We start from the raw sequence: 16,422 nt of genomic DNA, 5'->3' as shown, positions 1-16,422 counted from the left end.
ATGTCTAAACACAGGCCTGATCTTGGACAGAGCCTGAACAAAAGACTGTACATCAGGGAACTCAGTGAGCTTATTGTGTAACAACACAGATAGAGCCGAAATCTGTCCCCTTAAGGAACTGGCGGCAAGTCCCCTCTCCAAACCATCCTGAAGGAAGGAAAGAATTCTGGATACCCTGACCTTATGCCAGGAATATCCACGAGTTTCACACCAGAGTAAGTAGGTCCTCCACACCTTATGATAGATGCGACGGGTGACCGGCTTTCTGGCTTGAATGAGAGTATCAATCACCCTCTCAGAAAATCCTCTTCTGGCTAAGACTAAGGGTTCAATCTCCACACAGTCAGCCTCAGAAAATCTAGATTCTGATGCACAAAGGGGCCCTGTACCAGCAGGTCTTTGCGACAGGACAACCTCCATGGAGGGGACAATGACATCCCCACTAGATCCGCAAACCACCGCTTGCTCCTGTTTGATGCGTGCCACTACACGAGGTAGAAGTGGTAAAGGTGGAAATATGTAAACTAAGTTAAATCACCAAGGCACTGCAAAGGCATCTATCAGTTCTGCCTGGGGATCCCTGGACCGCGACCCATATCTGGGTAGCTCGAAGTGGAGTCTGGACCCCATGAGATCTATCTCTGGAATCCCGCAACTGTTGCAAATCTCAGCAAACACTTCAGGGTTAAGAGACCATTCCCCTGGATGAAACGACCGACTGCTGAGAAAATCTGCTTCCCAGTTGTCTACACCCGGGATGTGGATCCCTGATAGCGAGCAGTCGTGGGGCTGTGCCCACTCCAGAATCTGAGAAACTTCCCTCATAGCTAGGGAGCTTCTCGTTCCTCCCTGATGGTTGATGTAAGCCACCAAGGTAATGTTGTCCGTCTGGAATTTGATGAACTTGGACGAACCCAGGAGGAGCCAAGCCCCCAGAGCGTTGAAGATCGCCCGAAGTGCCAGGATGTTGATCGGGAGAAGAGACTCTTTCCGATTCCACCTGCCCTGTGTTTTCCTGGCACCCCAAACCACTCCCCAACCTGAGATACCCGCGTCCGTAGTCGCAATATCCCAAGATGGTCTGAGGAAGGATGTCCCTTGGGACAGCTGATCTGGATGGAGTCACCAAGAGAGAGATTCCCTCGACCCGTTGTCCCAAGAGATCAGTTGGGATAGGTCTGAATGATCGCTGTTCCACTGCCTCAGCATGCACAGCTGAAGAGGCCGGAGATGGAATTTGACAAATGGAATCACATCTATAGTGGATACCATGAGCTCAATTACCTCTATGCACCAGGCCACTGATGGCTTTGAGGAGGATTGAAGGGCAAGACAGCTGGAGACAATTTTGCAATGTCCACAACAGTTAAAGTAGTAATGTTCAAAGCATACCATAAATAAGACAGGACGTAATGGTGCAGATTTATAAGCAGACAGTAACACTGGTAAGACCCTAGCAGTTTCAGTGAGACAGCGGTAACACAAGCAATAAATCAGTTCACACACCCCGCAACTTCAAGCGGTCGCCTTGGCTCATATCCATTTAATTCATTCACAAGCTCCATCCTTGGGGAATAATAGGTCTTACCTGGTGAAGTGAACTCCCTTGTCTTAGACCGCTCACCTCCACACTTGCAGACACTGCTTTTTCATCTAAACTCTTTATGCTGATCCGGTTCTCTGATGTATCCACACACCTCCTTCTGGCCGCTCAATAGTGATAGGGGGCTCGGCAGCAAACTCCTCCCCGTTTGCAAATGATTTAGAGAAACAAAGTCCCAATTCACTTAAAAAGCTTTCTTCTTTATTGTTTCGACGTAGAATAAAAACATAATTTATGTAAGAACTTACCTGATAAATTCATTTATTTCATATTAGCAAGAGTCCATGAGCTAGTGACGTATGGGATATACATTCTTACCAGGAGGGGCAAAGTTTCCCAAACCTCAAAATGCCTATAAATACACCCCTCACCACACCCACAATTCAGTTTAACGAATAGCCAAGAAGTGGGGTGATAAAAAAGTGCGAAAGCATATAAAATAAGGAATTGGAATAATTGTGCTTTATACAAAAATCATAACCACCACAAAAAAAGGGTGGGCCTCATGGACTCTTGCTAATATGAAAGAAATGAATTTATCAGGTAAGTTCTTACATAAATTATGTTTTCTTTCATGTAATTAGCAAGAGTCCATGAGCTAGTGACGTATGGGATAATGACTACCCAAGATGTGGATCTTCCACGCAAGAGTCACTAGAGAGGGAGGGATAAAATAAAGACAGCCAATTCCGCTGAAAAAAATCCACACCCAAAAATAAAGTTTAAATCTTATAAAGAAAAAAACTGAAAATATAAGCAGAAGATTCAAACTGAAACAGCTGCCTGAAGTACTTTTCTACCAAAAACAGCTTCAGAAGAAGAAAACACATCAAAATGGTAGAATTTAGTAAAAGTATGCAAAGAAGACCAAGTTGCTGCTTTGCAAATCTGATCAACCGAAGCTTCATTCCTAAACGCCCAGGAAGTAGAAACTGACCTAGTAGAATGAGCTGTAATCCTTTGAGGCGGAGTTTTACCCGACTCGACATAAGCATGATGAATTAAAGATTTCAACCAAGATGCCAAAGAAATGGCAGAAGCCTTCTGACCTTTCCTAGAACCGGAAAAGATAACAAATAGACTAGAAGTCTTTCGGAAATTCTTAGTAGCTTCAACATAATATTTCAAAGCTCTAACTACATCCAAAGAATGCAATGATTTCTCCTTAGAATTCTTAGGATTAGGACATAATGAAGGAACCACAATTTCTCTACTAATGTTGTTAGAATTCACAACCTTAGGTAAAAATTTAAAAGAAGTTCGCAACACCGCCTTATCCTGGTGAAAAATCAGAAAAGGAGACTCACAAGAAAGAGCAGATAATTCAGAAACTCTTCTGGCAGAAGAGATGGCCAAAAGGAACAAAACTTTCCAAGAAAGTAATTTAATGTCCAATGAATGCATAGGTTCAAACGGAGGAGCTTGAAGAGCCCCCAGAACCAAATTCAAACTCCAAGGAGGAGAAATTGACTTAATGACAGGTTTTATACGAACCAAAGCTTGTACAAAACAATGAATATCAGGAAGATTAGCAATCTTTCTGTGAAAAAGAACAGAAAGAGCAGAGATTTGTCCTTTCAAGGAACTTGCAGACAAACCTTTATCCAAACCATCCTGAAGAAACTTTAAAATTCTCGGAATTCTAAAAGAATGCCAGGAAAAATGATGAGAAAGACACCAAGAAATATAAGTCTTCCAGACTCTATAATATATCTCCCTAGATACGGATTTACGAGCCTGTAACATAGTATTAATCACAGAGTCAGAGAAACCTCTTTGACCAAGAATCAAGCGTTCAATCTCCATACCTTTAAATTTAAGGATTTGAGATCCTGATGGAAAAAAGGACCTTGCGACAGAAGGTCTGGTCTTAACGGAAGAGTCCACGGTTGGCAAGAAGCCATCCGGACAAGATCCGCATACCAAAACCTGTGAGGCCATGCTGGAGCTACCAGCAGAACAAACGAGCATTCCTTCAGAATCTTGGAGATTACTCTTGGAAGAAGAACTAGAGGCGGAAAGATATAGGCAGGATGATACTTCCAAGGAAGTGACAATGCATCCACTGCTTCCACTTGAGGATCCCTGGATCTGGACAGATACCTGGGAAGTTTCTTGTTTAGATGAGAGGCCATCTATTTCTGGAAGTCCCCATATTTGAACAATCTGAAGAAATACCTCTGGGTGAAGAGACCATTCGCCCGGATGTAACGTTTGGCGACTGAGATAATCCGCTTCCCAATTGTCTATACCTGGGATATGAACCGCAGAAACTAGACAGGAGCTGGATTCCGCCCATACCAGAATTCAAGATACTTCTTTCATAGCCAGAGGACTGTGAGTCCCTCCTTGATGATTGATGTATGCCACAGTTGTGACATTGTCTGTCTGAAAACAAATGAACGATTCTCTCTTTAGAAGAGGCCATGACTGAAGAGCTCTGAAAATTGCACGGAGTTCCAAAATATTGATCGGTAATCTCACCTCCTGAGATTCCCAAACCCCTTGTGCTTTCAGAGACCCCCACACAGCTCCCCAACCTGTAAGACTTGCATCTGTTGAAATTACAGTCCAAGTCGGAAGAACAAAAGAAGCCCCCTGAACTAAACAATGGTGATCTGTCCACCACGTCAGAGAGTGTCGTACAATCGGTTTTAAAGATATTAATTGAGATATCTTTGTGTAATCCCTGCACCACTGGTTCAGCATACAGAGCTGAAGAGGTCGCATGTGAAAACGAGCAAAGGGGATCGCGTCCGATGCAGCAGTCATAAGACCTAGAATTTCCATGCATAAGGCTACCGAAGGGAATGATTGTGACTGAAGGTTTCGACAAGCTGATATCAATTTCAGACGTCTCTTGTCTGTCAAAGACAGAGTCATGGACACTGAATCTATCTGGAAACCTAAAAAGGTTACCTTTGTCTGAGGAATCAATGAACTTTTTGGTAAATTGATCCTCCAACCATGATCTTGAAGAAACAACACAAGTCGATTCGTATGAGATTCTGCTAAATGTGAAGACTGAGCAAGTACCAAGATATCGTCCAAATAAGGAAATACCACAATACCCTGTTCTCTGATTACAGACAGAAGGGCACCGAGAACCTTTGTAAAAATTCTTGGAGCTGTTGCTAGGCCAAACGGTAGAGCCACAAACTGGTAATGCTTGTCTAGGAAAGAGAATCTCAGAAACTGATAGTGATCTGGATGAATCGGAATATGCAGATATGCATCCTGTAAATCTATTGTAGACATATAATACCCTTGCTGAACAAAAGGCAGGATAGTCCTTACAGTTACCATTTTGAATGTTGGTATCCTTACATAACGATTCAATATTTTTAGATCCAGAACTGGTCTGAAGGAATTCTCCTTCTTGGGTACAATGAAGAGATTCGAATAAAACCCCAGCCCCTGTTCCAAAACTGGAACTGGCATAATTACTCCAGCCAACTCTAGATCTGAAACACATTTCAGAAATGCTTGAGCCTTCGCTGGGTTTACTGGGACACGGGAAAGAAAAAATCTTTTTGCAGGAGGCCTTATCTTGAAGCCAATTCTGTACCCTTCTGAAACAATGTTCTGAATCCAAAGATTGTGAATGGAATTGATCCAAATTTCTTTGAAAAAACGTAATCTGCCCCCTACCAGCTGAGCTGGAATGAGGGCCGCACCTTCATGTGGACTTAGGAGCTGGCTTTGGTTTTCTAAAAGGCTTGGATTTATTCCAGACTGGAGATGGTTTCCAAACTGATACCGCTCCTGAGGATGAAGGATCAGGCTTTTGTTCCTTGTTGTGACGAAAGGAACGAAAACGATTAGACCTAAATTTACCTTTAGATTTTTTATCCTGTGGTAAAAAAGTTCCTTTCCCTCCAGTAACAGTTGAGATAATAGAATCCAACTGAGAACCAAATAATTTATTACCCTGGAAAGAAAGGGAAAGCAGAGTAGACTTAGAAGACATATCAGCATTCCAAGTTTTAAGCCATAAAGCTCTTCTAGCTAAAATAGCTAGAGACATATACCTGACATCAACTCTAATGATATCAAAGATGGCATCACAAATAAAATTATTAGCATGTTGAAGAAGATTAATAATGCTATGAGAATTATGATCTGTTACTTGATGCGCTAAAGCTTCTAACCAAAAAGTTGAAGCTGCAGCAACATCCGCTAAAGATATAGCAGGTCTAAGAAGATTACCTGAACACAAGTAAGCTTTTCTTAGAAAGGATTCAATTTTCCTATCTAAAGGATCCTTAAAGGAAGTACTATCTGCCGTAGGAATAGTAGTACGCTTAGCAAGAGTAGAGACAGCCCCATCAACCTTAGGGATTTTGTCCCAAAACTCTAATCTGTCAGATGGCACAGGATATAATTGCTTAAAACGTTTAGAAGGAGTAAATGAATTACCCAAATTATTCCATTCCCTGGAAATTACTTCAGAAATAGCATCAGGGACAGGAAAAACTTCTGGAATAACTACAGGAGATTTAAAAACCTTATTTAAATGTTTAGATTTAGTATCAAGAGGACCAGAATCCTCTATTTTGAATGCAATTAGGACTTCTTTAAGTAAAGAACGAATAAATTCCATTTTAAATAAATATGAAGATTTATCAGCATCAACCTCTGAGACAGAATCCTCTGAACCAGAAGAACCATTATCAGAATCAGAATGATGATGTTCATTTAAAAATTCATCTGAAAAATGAGAAGTTTTAAAAGACTTTTTACGTTTACTAGAAGGAGGAATAACAGACATAGACTTCTTAATGGATTTAGAAACAAAATCTCTTATGTTATCAGGAACACTCTGAACATTAGATGTTGATGGAACTGCAACAGGTAATGTAACAGTACTAAAGGAAATATCTGCATTAACAAGTTTGTCATGACAATCAGTACAAACAACAGCTGGAGGAACAGATACCATAAGTTTACAGCAGATACACTTAGCTTTGGTAGATCCAGCACCAGGCAGCGATTTTCCAGAAGTATCTTCTGACTCAGTGTCAACGTGGGACATCTTGCAATATGTAATAGAAAAAACAACATATAAAGCAAAATTGATCAAATTCCTTAAATGACAGTTTCAGGAATGGGAAAAAATGCCAGTGAACAAGCTTCTAGCAACCAGAAGCAATAAATAATGAGACTTAAATAATGTGGAGACAATAGTGACGCCCATATTTTTTTAGCGCCAAAAAAGACGCCCACATTATTTGGCGCCTAAATGCTTTTGGCGCCAAAAATGATGCCACATCCGGAACGCCGACACTTTTGGCGCAAAAAAACGTCAAAAATGACGCAACTTCCGGAGACACGTATGACGCCGGAAACAGAAAAAAATTTTGCCCCAAAAAAGTCCGCGCCAAGAATGACGCAATAAAATGAAGCATTTTCAGCCCCCGCGAGCCTAACAGCCCACAGGGAAAAAAGTCAAATTTTAAGGTAAGAAAAAATTGATTTATTCATATGCATTATCCCAAATATGAAACTGACTGTCTGAAATAAGGAACGTTGAACATCCTGAGTCAATGCAAATAAATGTTTGAATACATATATTTAGAACTTTATAAAAAAGTGCCCAACCATAGCTTAGAGTGTCACAGAAAATAAGACTTACTTACCCCAGGACACTCATCTACATGTTGTAGAAAGCCAAACCAGTATTGAAACGTAAATCAGTAGAGGTAATGGTATATATAAGAGTATATCGTCGATCTGAAAAGGGAGGTAAGAGATGAATCTCTACGACCGATAACAGAGAACCTATGAAATAGACCTCGTAGAAGGAGATCATTGAATTCAAATAGGCAATACTCTCCTCACATCCCTCTGACATTCACTGCACGCTGAGAGGAAAACCGGGCTCCAACCTGCTGCGGAGCGCATATCAACGTAGAATCTAGCACAAACTTACTTCACCACCTCCATAGGAGGCAAAGTTTGTAAAACTGATTTGTGGGTGTGGTGAGGGGTGTATTTATAGGCATTTTGAGGTTTGGGAAACTTTGCCCCTCCTGGTAGGAATGTATATCCCATACGTCACTAGCTCATGGACTCTTGCTAATTACATGAAAGAAACCGGCTATCCATACAAACGGACATCAATGTACACACATTCATGGAAGCAAAGAGGTTCGGTCTTACGCGTTTCGGCGAAACAAGCACACCTTATTCATAGACCATACCGGAACCTCTCTTACCTGTTAATACCTTCTGTTAAGGTTACTCCCACAACTTTCACACCAATCACATATCTTTATGAGGGATAATCATAGAGAAGCTATACAATGAGCAGAGTTTGTGTATATATATTTCTAGCACTTAGTCAGGACATTTTTGCGACTATGAATTTGGCTTCAATGTCTAGACAAATATAATATATACAATATATCTAGTTATATAGGCTACTCAAAATCCAACAATTTTAGATGACATCTATATCGCTATACTTTATTTTAAAAAGTGCAAAGGAAAATGGATTTTATTTTATATATCTCAGTAATTAAAGAAATACTTTACAATGGCACTAAGTTAATGGAAAATAACTGAAAATGCTAATTATCACAGATTTAGATGGAGATCACATTAAATCATAATATAGTTATATCCAACAATTGATAATATTGTGTTCCGAGTTAAATCCTTGGGGGACCATGGTGTTAAATACAAAAATCCAATAGGCTTCTTGTTTTTTGAGTAGGTTAAGCCTATCACCTCCTCTGTGAGGCTTACCAACATGTTCTATAGCAGACCAGCTAAAGGATTTTAAATTTTGATCATGTTCCTCAATAAAGTGGGCTGCTAGCGCAGAGCATGAATTGTCATTTTCAATATAAGATATATGCTCACATATACGAGTTCTTATATCTCTGGTTGTCATTCCAATATACTGTTTTTTATGCTCTTTGCATTCAACCAAATAAATCACATGATCCGTAAAACATTTTATACATCCTTTCACGTTATATTCTTTCCCTGTGGTATATGACTGGTATGTTTTTGTAACTTTTATATATCCACATGCTCTGCATCTTTTGTTCCCACATTTGAAGGTGCCATTTGATCTTAACCAGGCACTCCCTTCATCTTTATTTCTGCTTTTTAACTCACTTGGGGAGAGGATATTCGCAGTTGATTTGCCCTTTTTCTATACAAATCTACAGCCTTTATCAACAATGGATTTTAGAGCTTCATCCCCATACATTAGTGGCAGATATTTATTTATTATATTACAGATTTCAGTGTATTGGTTTGAATATTGGGTAATAAACAATAACCTCTCATCCTCTGTCATTTTTCTGTTTAACCTGTAATAGGTCTTTTCTTTCCATTTGATTCACTTTATCCCCAATATTAGCTACCTGATTATAATTGTATCCTCTAGCCACCACCCTCTCTGTTAGTTCAGATCTAGCTTTATCAAACCCTTTTTGTTGTGAACAATTCCTTCTTGCACATATCATTTGGCCTTTATTATTCCTTTTATGACATGTTTAGGATGGTTACTTTTTGCGTGTAGTAATGCATTCCCTGCTATAGGTTTTCTGAATAGGTCTGTTATTACTTTATTATTATGTTTGTCAGCAATAAGAACTAGATCTAAATAGTTGATTTTTTCTATGTTCCATTCAGAGGTAAATTTCATACCCATTCTGTTATTGTTTAGGTAGGCAATTAACATATTTTTTCCTTCCTCATCCCCATCCCATACAAACGGCAAATCGTCTATGAACCTTTTATACAGGTGGATAAATCCTATAAATGGATTGTCATCGTTCATAATAAGGTTCCTTTCAAGCCACCCCATAAATAGGTTCGCATATGAGGGCGCAAAATGCGCCCCCATTGCAGTATCTTGTTTTTGCAAATAGAACTCTCCTGCGAACACAAAATAATTGTGCTCAAGGAGAAATTCTATTACTTCCAGGATAAATTTCTTAAAGTAAGGGTCAAATGTGGCTTTAAGATCTAGAAAATATTCAACTGCTTTTAGACCAAGACTATGTAGGATCTTAGAATAAAGTGAAACAACGTCTACTAACAACCAACTATATGTTTCTTTCCACTCAAATTTATCAAATATATTTAAAACATGCTTGGTGTCCTTGAGATGGCTTTCTAAGCCTAGGACTAGTGGCTGCAAAATCTCGTCCACCCAATTAGATAATGGTTCTAGGACTGACTCTAGGCCCGATATTATTGGTCTACCTTTTATATCATTTAACCCTTTGTGTGTCTTAGGGAGATGGTAAAACAGGGGGATTTTCGGATTTTCAACATAGAGAGCGTCCAGGGTTGGTCTATCCATGAACCAATTCTCTAGGCCATCATCCAGTAAGGATAGTAGTTTTTCTTCAGTTCTACGTGTTGGATCTCTAGCAAGTTTAGTGTATACTTGATTCTCATTTAGTTGTCTATGTGATTCACTAATGTACCACTCTCTATCGCATACCACTATACTGTTTGCTTTGTCAGATTGTTTTATCACTATCTTTTCGTTGTCTTCAAGTTTTTTAACTGCCTCTCTCTCTTTGAGAGTAAGATTAGATTTAGAGGTTTTTTCTTTTCCTAGCTCTTTTAGAGTAGTCAGATCCCAGTAAAGATTTTAATCTTTTTCAAACAGTTCTGGACGTGAATAAATTTATCAGACAATTGACCATAAAAAAACACTTTAAGATAAAGGATAATGAGGAATGCTCTATTACTGAATGGTCAGATTCTGTAGATGGGGAAACACAAACAGGACACAATATTATTAAGAAACGTAAATCCAATTTTTACCCCACTAGGTCTAGAGGCCATCAGTTAGAGCTTTTTCATAAAGAGTAGTAGAAAATCTGACTATTCTAAAAGAGCTAGGAAAAGAAAAAACCTCTAAATCTAATCTTACTCTCAAAAGAGAGAGAGGCAGTTAAAAAACTTGAAGACAACGAAAAGATAGTGATAAAACGATCTGACAAAGGAAACAGTATAGTGGTATGCGATAGAGAGTGGTACATTAGTGAATCACATAGACAACTAAATGAGAATCAAGTATACACTAAACTTGCTAGAGATCCAACACGTAGAATTGAAGAAAAACTACTATCCTTACTGGATGATGGCCTAGAGAATGGGTTCATGGATAGAACAACCCTGGACGCTCTCTATGTTGAAAATCCGAAAATCCCCGTTTTACCATCTCCCTAAGACACACAAAGGGTTAAATGATATAAAAGGTAGGTAGACCAATAATATCGGGCCTAGAGTCAGTCCTAGAACCATTATCTAATTGGGTGGACGAGATTTTGCAGCGACTAGTCCTAGGCTTAGAAAGCCATCTCAAGGACACCAAGCATGTTTTAAATATATATATATTTTTTTTTTCTTGGCTTCATTCTCTGCTTTTCTTCCTTTTTTTTCTTTCTTTTTTTCTTGTCCGGATTGCTACACCGGATTGGCCGTCCAGCAGCCAATAAGAAAGGAAGTAGTAGTAATTTAAGGGCACGTTCAGTAGCCGAAAGCATAACCATTTATCCTCTTGAAAAAGTTTGCATAGGGCGGAGCTTTGTGCTGCTCCATTGAAACAATCAAACAACAGGAACAAACTTGGTGTCAATTTACTGAAAGATACTAGAGACCGGTATTTGGACTAAGATGTTAAGACGTTCCACTATTCTTCCCTGATTGGGATACTTTAATATACTTTAATAATTTTAATTAAGTGAACCAATAAAAGTTACATTTTAATGTATTCTCTCACATCTATTTGACCCATTTTTGTCATCTAAATGAATTGACACCAGTTCTCTGTGATTACAAATATATATTGGGATTACCCACATTTTAGAACTCAGGAGTGCTATTTATGTATACTTGTTGTGGAGGGTCTCCAATTCTCCCCAATTTCAGCAAATCTCAGTCTCTAATATACACAGCACCAACCCTGGAACTTAAGTTAATAATACCTAAGTATCCTTTTATAGGGCTGAAGTTCCTATTTATTTAAATGTAGTGCCATTAGATCTCTTTTCTCGTTTTGTTAAATTTTTTATCTTGTGTTTTTAACCGCAGTGTGTGGAATAAAGCATATAACGTCTACCTTGATATGGGCTTGCGCTTGTTTCTCTCTCAATAGGATATGTAATCTCTGGACATTAAATTGCTTTCTTGGAAATAGTTATTTATTTTAGCTATCTCTTCTGCTTGAGAAGTTTTTGTATTATCTGCTCTCTCTTGTGAGTGTCTTTATCTGATTTTCCCATCCAGATAAAGCCGTTTTGCGGATTTAATTTACATTTTTGCCTAAAGTTGTGAATTCTAACAACATCAATAAGGAAATTGTTGTTCCTTCTTTGTGTCCTAATTTTAAGAATGCTCTTGTAGTGTTCTTTACATTCTTTGGATGTGGTAAGAGCTTTGAAATATGTTGAGATTTCAGAATGACTTCAAGTTTTTTTGTTATTTTTTCTGTCTCCAGTAAAGGTCAGAAAGTCTGTTATTTCTCTGTTTTTTTGGTTCAGACTTGATTCACAAAGCTTAGAAAATTACAGCTCAATCTACTAGATCAGTTTCCACTTCTTGGGCTCTCAAGAATAAAGCTTTAGTTGATCAACTTTGCAAAGCAGCAACTTGGCCTACTTTGCATACTTTGTCATTTGATTATTTTTTAGGTCTTTGCTTTGTCGGAAGCAGCCTTTGGTAGGAAGTTTTTTCAGGCAGCTAGCTGTCTTAGCTTGATTCTCATGCCTTGATTTTTTTTTTTTTAGATATTTAAGAAAACTTAATTATTGTTTGGGATTTCATTTCTCAGCGGAAATAGATGTTTTTATTTTTATCCCTCCCTCTCTAGTGACTCGTGGACTTCCACATCTTGGGTATTCTATCCCATATGTTACTAGCTCATGGACTCTTGCCACTTACATGAAAGAAAACATAATTTATGTAAGAACTTACCTGATAAATTCATTTCTTTCATAGTGGCAAGAGTCCATGAGAACCACCCTATTTTTTGTGGTTATGATTTTTTTTGTATAAAGCCTATTCATTTTTCCAGTTCCTCTTTTTTGTATGCTTTTTACACCTCACTTCTTGGCTATCCATTAAACTAAAGTATCAGTGAGGTGGGAGGTGTATTTATAGGCATTTTGAGGTTTGGGAAACTTTGCCCCCTCCAGGTAGGAATGTATATCCCATACGTCACTAGCTCATGGACTCTTGCCACTACGAAAGAAATTAATTTATCAGGTAAGTTCTTACATAAATTATGTTTTTATGGACAGGGAATCTGATTGTACCTAAGAAATACACCCTTGCAGCTGGAACAAGGGAACGCTTTCCAGATTCACTGTCCATTCATGGAACGTAGAAAAGACAACATCCCTGTATGATATTTTGTTAGTTGAAAAGATGTTGCTTGAATCAAAATGTCATCCAGGTAAAGCTTCACCACTAGTCTCTGAGATCAGACCACCGTCAAGAGAGTCCTTAGGACCATGTAAAGATTCGAGGAACCCTAGCCAGCCCAAAGGAAAGGGCTACCGACTGGAAATGTCTGCCCAGAAAAGCAAACCACAGAGAACTGGAGATGTTCCCTGAGAATGGGAACATGAAGAGACACATCCTTCAGAGCTATGGTAGTCATGAACTGACCCTCTAGCACAGAAGGAACAATTAGTCTCCAAGTGAAGGACGAAACCCTGAAGACGTTTTGAGACACAAAGTCTTAAAGGGGACAGAAAGTTCCCTATTTGGGAATTTACAAAAAAGGTCTGTATAGAAACCTTGACCCTATTCCTCTTCAAAGGTAAATAGTCATTTATGCAAAATGATTGTCCCTTCTGATGAAAAAGAAGGACATATATCTAAAGTTAAGCATATACCTGAATGGCAGAATACTGTCAATATAAAGCAGAAAATAAATAAAATAAGCAAACAGAAAGCTTATAGCAAACTCTATTCCAATGGTTTACTTTAAGATACAATTAAGATCTCTCAGAGGGATGAAAATCCCAGGCAAAACATTCCTTAAACAAGGGACAGAAAAAAATACATCATAAGTGGTACAGGCAAACACTATAATGTAAATAAAATACAGTATAAATTCAATCATGCTAAGACAACATGATTATGAACATGAACACGGTCTACATCTGAAAGAATAAAGACCTAGAGAGATGCCTTAAAACTGTACTTAATCAGTACGATAACTTCAGATAAAACTAATTAAACAGGTCTTAAGTAAAGTGTCACTATATGGCAACAAACACCAGGGAATCCCTGATTAACTACACACATTTTCTGATTTAAAAAGAAAAACAAAATGTATGCTTACCTGATAAATGTATTTCTTTCTTGACACAGTGAGTCCACGGATCATCTAATTACTATTGGGAATATCACTCCTGCCCAGCAGGAGGCTGCAAAGAGCACCACAGCAAAGCTGTTAAACATCACCTCCCTTCCCTCCAACCCCAGTCATTCGACCGAAGCAAAGGAGAAAAAGGAAGCAACAAGGTGCAGAGGTGTCTGAAGTTTATAACATACCCACAAAACATGTCTTAAAAACACAGGGCGGGCTGTGGACTCACCGTGTCAAGAAATAAATTTATCAGTAAGCATAAATTTTGTTTTCTTTCTAATGACACGGTGAGTCCACGGATCATCTAATTACTATTGGGAGTCAATACCCAAGCTAGCAGTACACAGATGATACATCCCGTAACCAAGAAGAAGGAAAGTCTGTCCCCTACAGAGATCCGGTCCCGTATCGGGGGCAGGCCCTTCATGCTGTTTTTGATTCAATAGCAAGCTTTTTGGATTGTTTTCCCTTGTTGCAAGACTGGTTGGACCTCCAGGATGGCTTGGACTGATCCTGCTTGGAAGAGGGAGAGGAAGGCTTTCCCTTGAAATTTCGAAAGGGACGAAAATTACTCTGATGTCCCTTTCCTGCCGTAATATCAGAAATTATTTCTGTCAAACCCAGCCCAAACAAGGTCTTTCCCTTGTAAGGAATCGGCAAAAGTTTAGACCTAGATGACACATCTGCAGACCAAGATTTTAACCATAAAGCTCTGCGGGCCAGAACGGCAAAACCGGAAATCTTTGCCCCCAGTTTAATAACCTGTAGGGAAGCATCCGTGATAAAGGAGTTGGCCAACTTAAGGGCTTTGATCCTATCCTGGATCTCTTTGAGGGGAGTGTCTGTCCGAATAGAATCAGACAACGCATCAAACCAGTAGGCTGCCGCACTAGTGACAGTAGCAATACAAACCGCAGGTTGCCATTGTAAACCTTGGTGTACATACATTTTCTTGAGTAACCCCTCTAACTTCTTATCCATAGGATCCTTAAAGGAACAACTATCTTCTATGGGAATAGTTGTTCTCTTGGCTAGCATGGAAATTGCCCCTTCCACCTTGGGAACCATCTCCCAAGACTCCTTGATAGAGTCTGCTATAGGAAACATCTTCTTAAATATAGGGGATGTGGAAAAAGGGATACCCGGTCTCTACCATTCCTTAGCAATAATCTCTGTAGCCCTATCTGGTACAGGAAATACCTCCACCATGGAAGGCATGTCAAAATACTTGTTTAGTTTACTAGACTTCTTAGGATTGACTACGACGGTAGTGTCGGAGTCGTCCAGGGTAGCTAAAACCTCCTTAAGTAACAAACGGAGGTTCGAGCTTAAACCTGAAAGAAACAACTTCAATATCAGCTAAAGGTATAACACTGAGTCTGAGATTTCCCCCTCAGATGCTACAGAAGTATCCTCCTCTCCAGGTTTCTGGGAGGGAACATTTGGAATAGCCACTACTGTGTCAGCAACCTTATTCACTGATTGATTACATTTCCTCTTGCGCTTTCCCTGCATCATGGGAAAAGCAGACAACGCATCAGATACCTCTGATGACATTAAGGAAATGATGTCTTGCAAGGTAACTCCGGTTGGAGTAATAGAGGAAGCGCAGGGCACTGGCTATATGGACACTAAATTTTGGGACGCTTGAGGAGAAAGCTGCGGCATATCTTGAACATTGCCAGAAGACCCCTGAACAGCATCCGCCTTAGACAATGTTGGCTCAGAAAAAAGTATATCCCTGTAATGTAAAGTTCTCTCAATACAAGAGGAACAGAAAGGGATTGGTGGTTCTACATTAGCATCAAAACATGTAACATCTTGCAGGGTTTCTCGGTCCATCTTTATTCACCAATAAACAGACAAACTGATATATTCATAAAATAGCCCCCCCCCCCCCAAAAAAAAAAAAAAAAAGATTTGTTACTGTTCCTTTAAATTTTAAATGAAAAAAATAACTGCTTTATTTTTCTGTTATTTAAAATACACAATAGCCCCCCAAAAAAACACTCCAGACAACTCTACACCTCAGCTTAGCATTGCTGAGGTGCTTACCTGCCTGCCTACTAACGAAGTATATTACTCTGTAGCTGATCCGGACTCAACTCTTTAAAAATTACGGTCCGGTAACCGCAACGCTGCTAAATCAGTGAAGCAGCTGATTTCCAATCCGTAACACAGGAAGTGAGACGGGGCAAGAAAAAAAGGCTCGCAATAGGAACTGCCACAATATCTAACTCCGCCCATTGTGGGCGTAACCACATGAAAACTCCTGATCGGCTAAATGTATTACCACAGCCGTTGGGAGTAAAGTAAAAAATACACCACCATGACTGAGCCAGTCTCCTCATCCCCAGTGCCTGCTCTGCTGCCCTTAATAAACATTCCCCTATCATAGGTGAATGTGACTTGTCCCCCAATGCATGTAAAAGTGCCATCTATTTTCTCTGCAGCGTGTCCC

At 39.4% G+C, this 16,422-nt stretch overlaps 1 protein-coding gene across 1 annotated transcript in view; it reads right to left on the bottom strand.

Annotated features, from left to right (window-relative positions):
- MGAT5 (alpha-1,6-mannosylglycoprotein 6-beta-N-acetylglucosaminyltransferase) overlaps positions 1–16,422 on the bottom strand; it is a 653,341-nt gene that overhangs the window by 195,230 nt on the left and 441,689 nt on the right. The window lies entirely within an intron of this gene.

This window comes from Bombina bombina, chromosome 1 (assembly GCF_027579735.1).
Source record: "Bombina bombina isolate aBomBom1 chromosome 1, aBomBom1.pri, whole genome shotgun sequence".
NCBI lineage: Eukaryota > Metazoa > Chordata > Amphibia > Anura > Bombinatoridae > Bombina > Bombina bombina.
The sequence above is the reverse complement of the archived record's forward strand: the minus strand, read 5'-3'. Positions and strand labels throughout refer to the sequence as shown.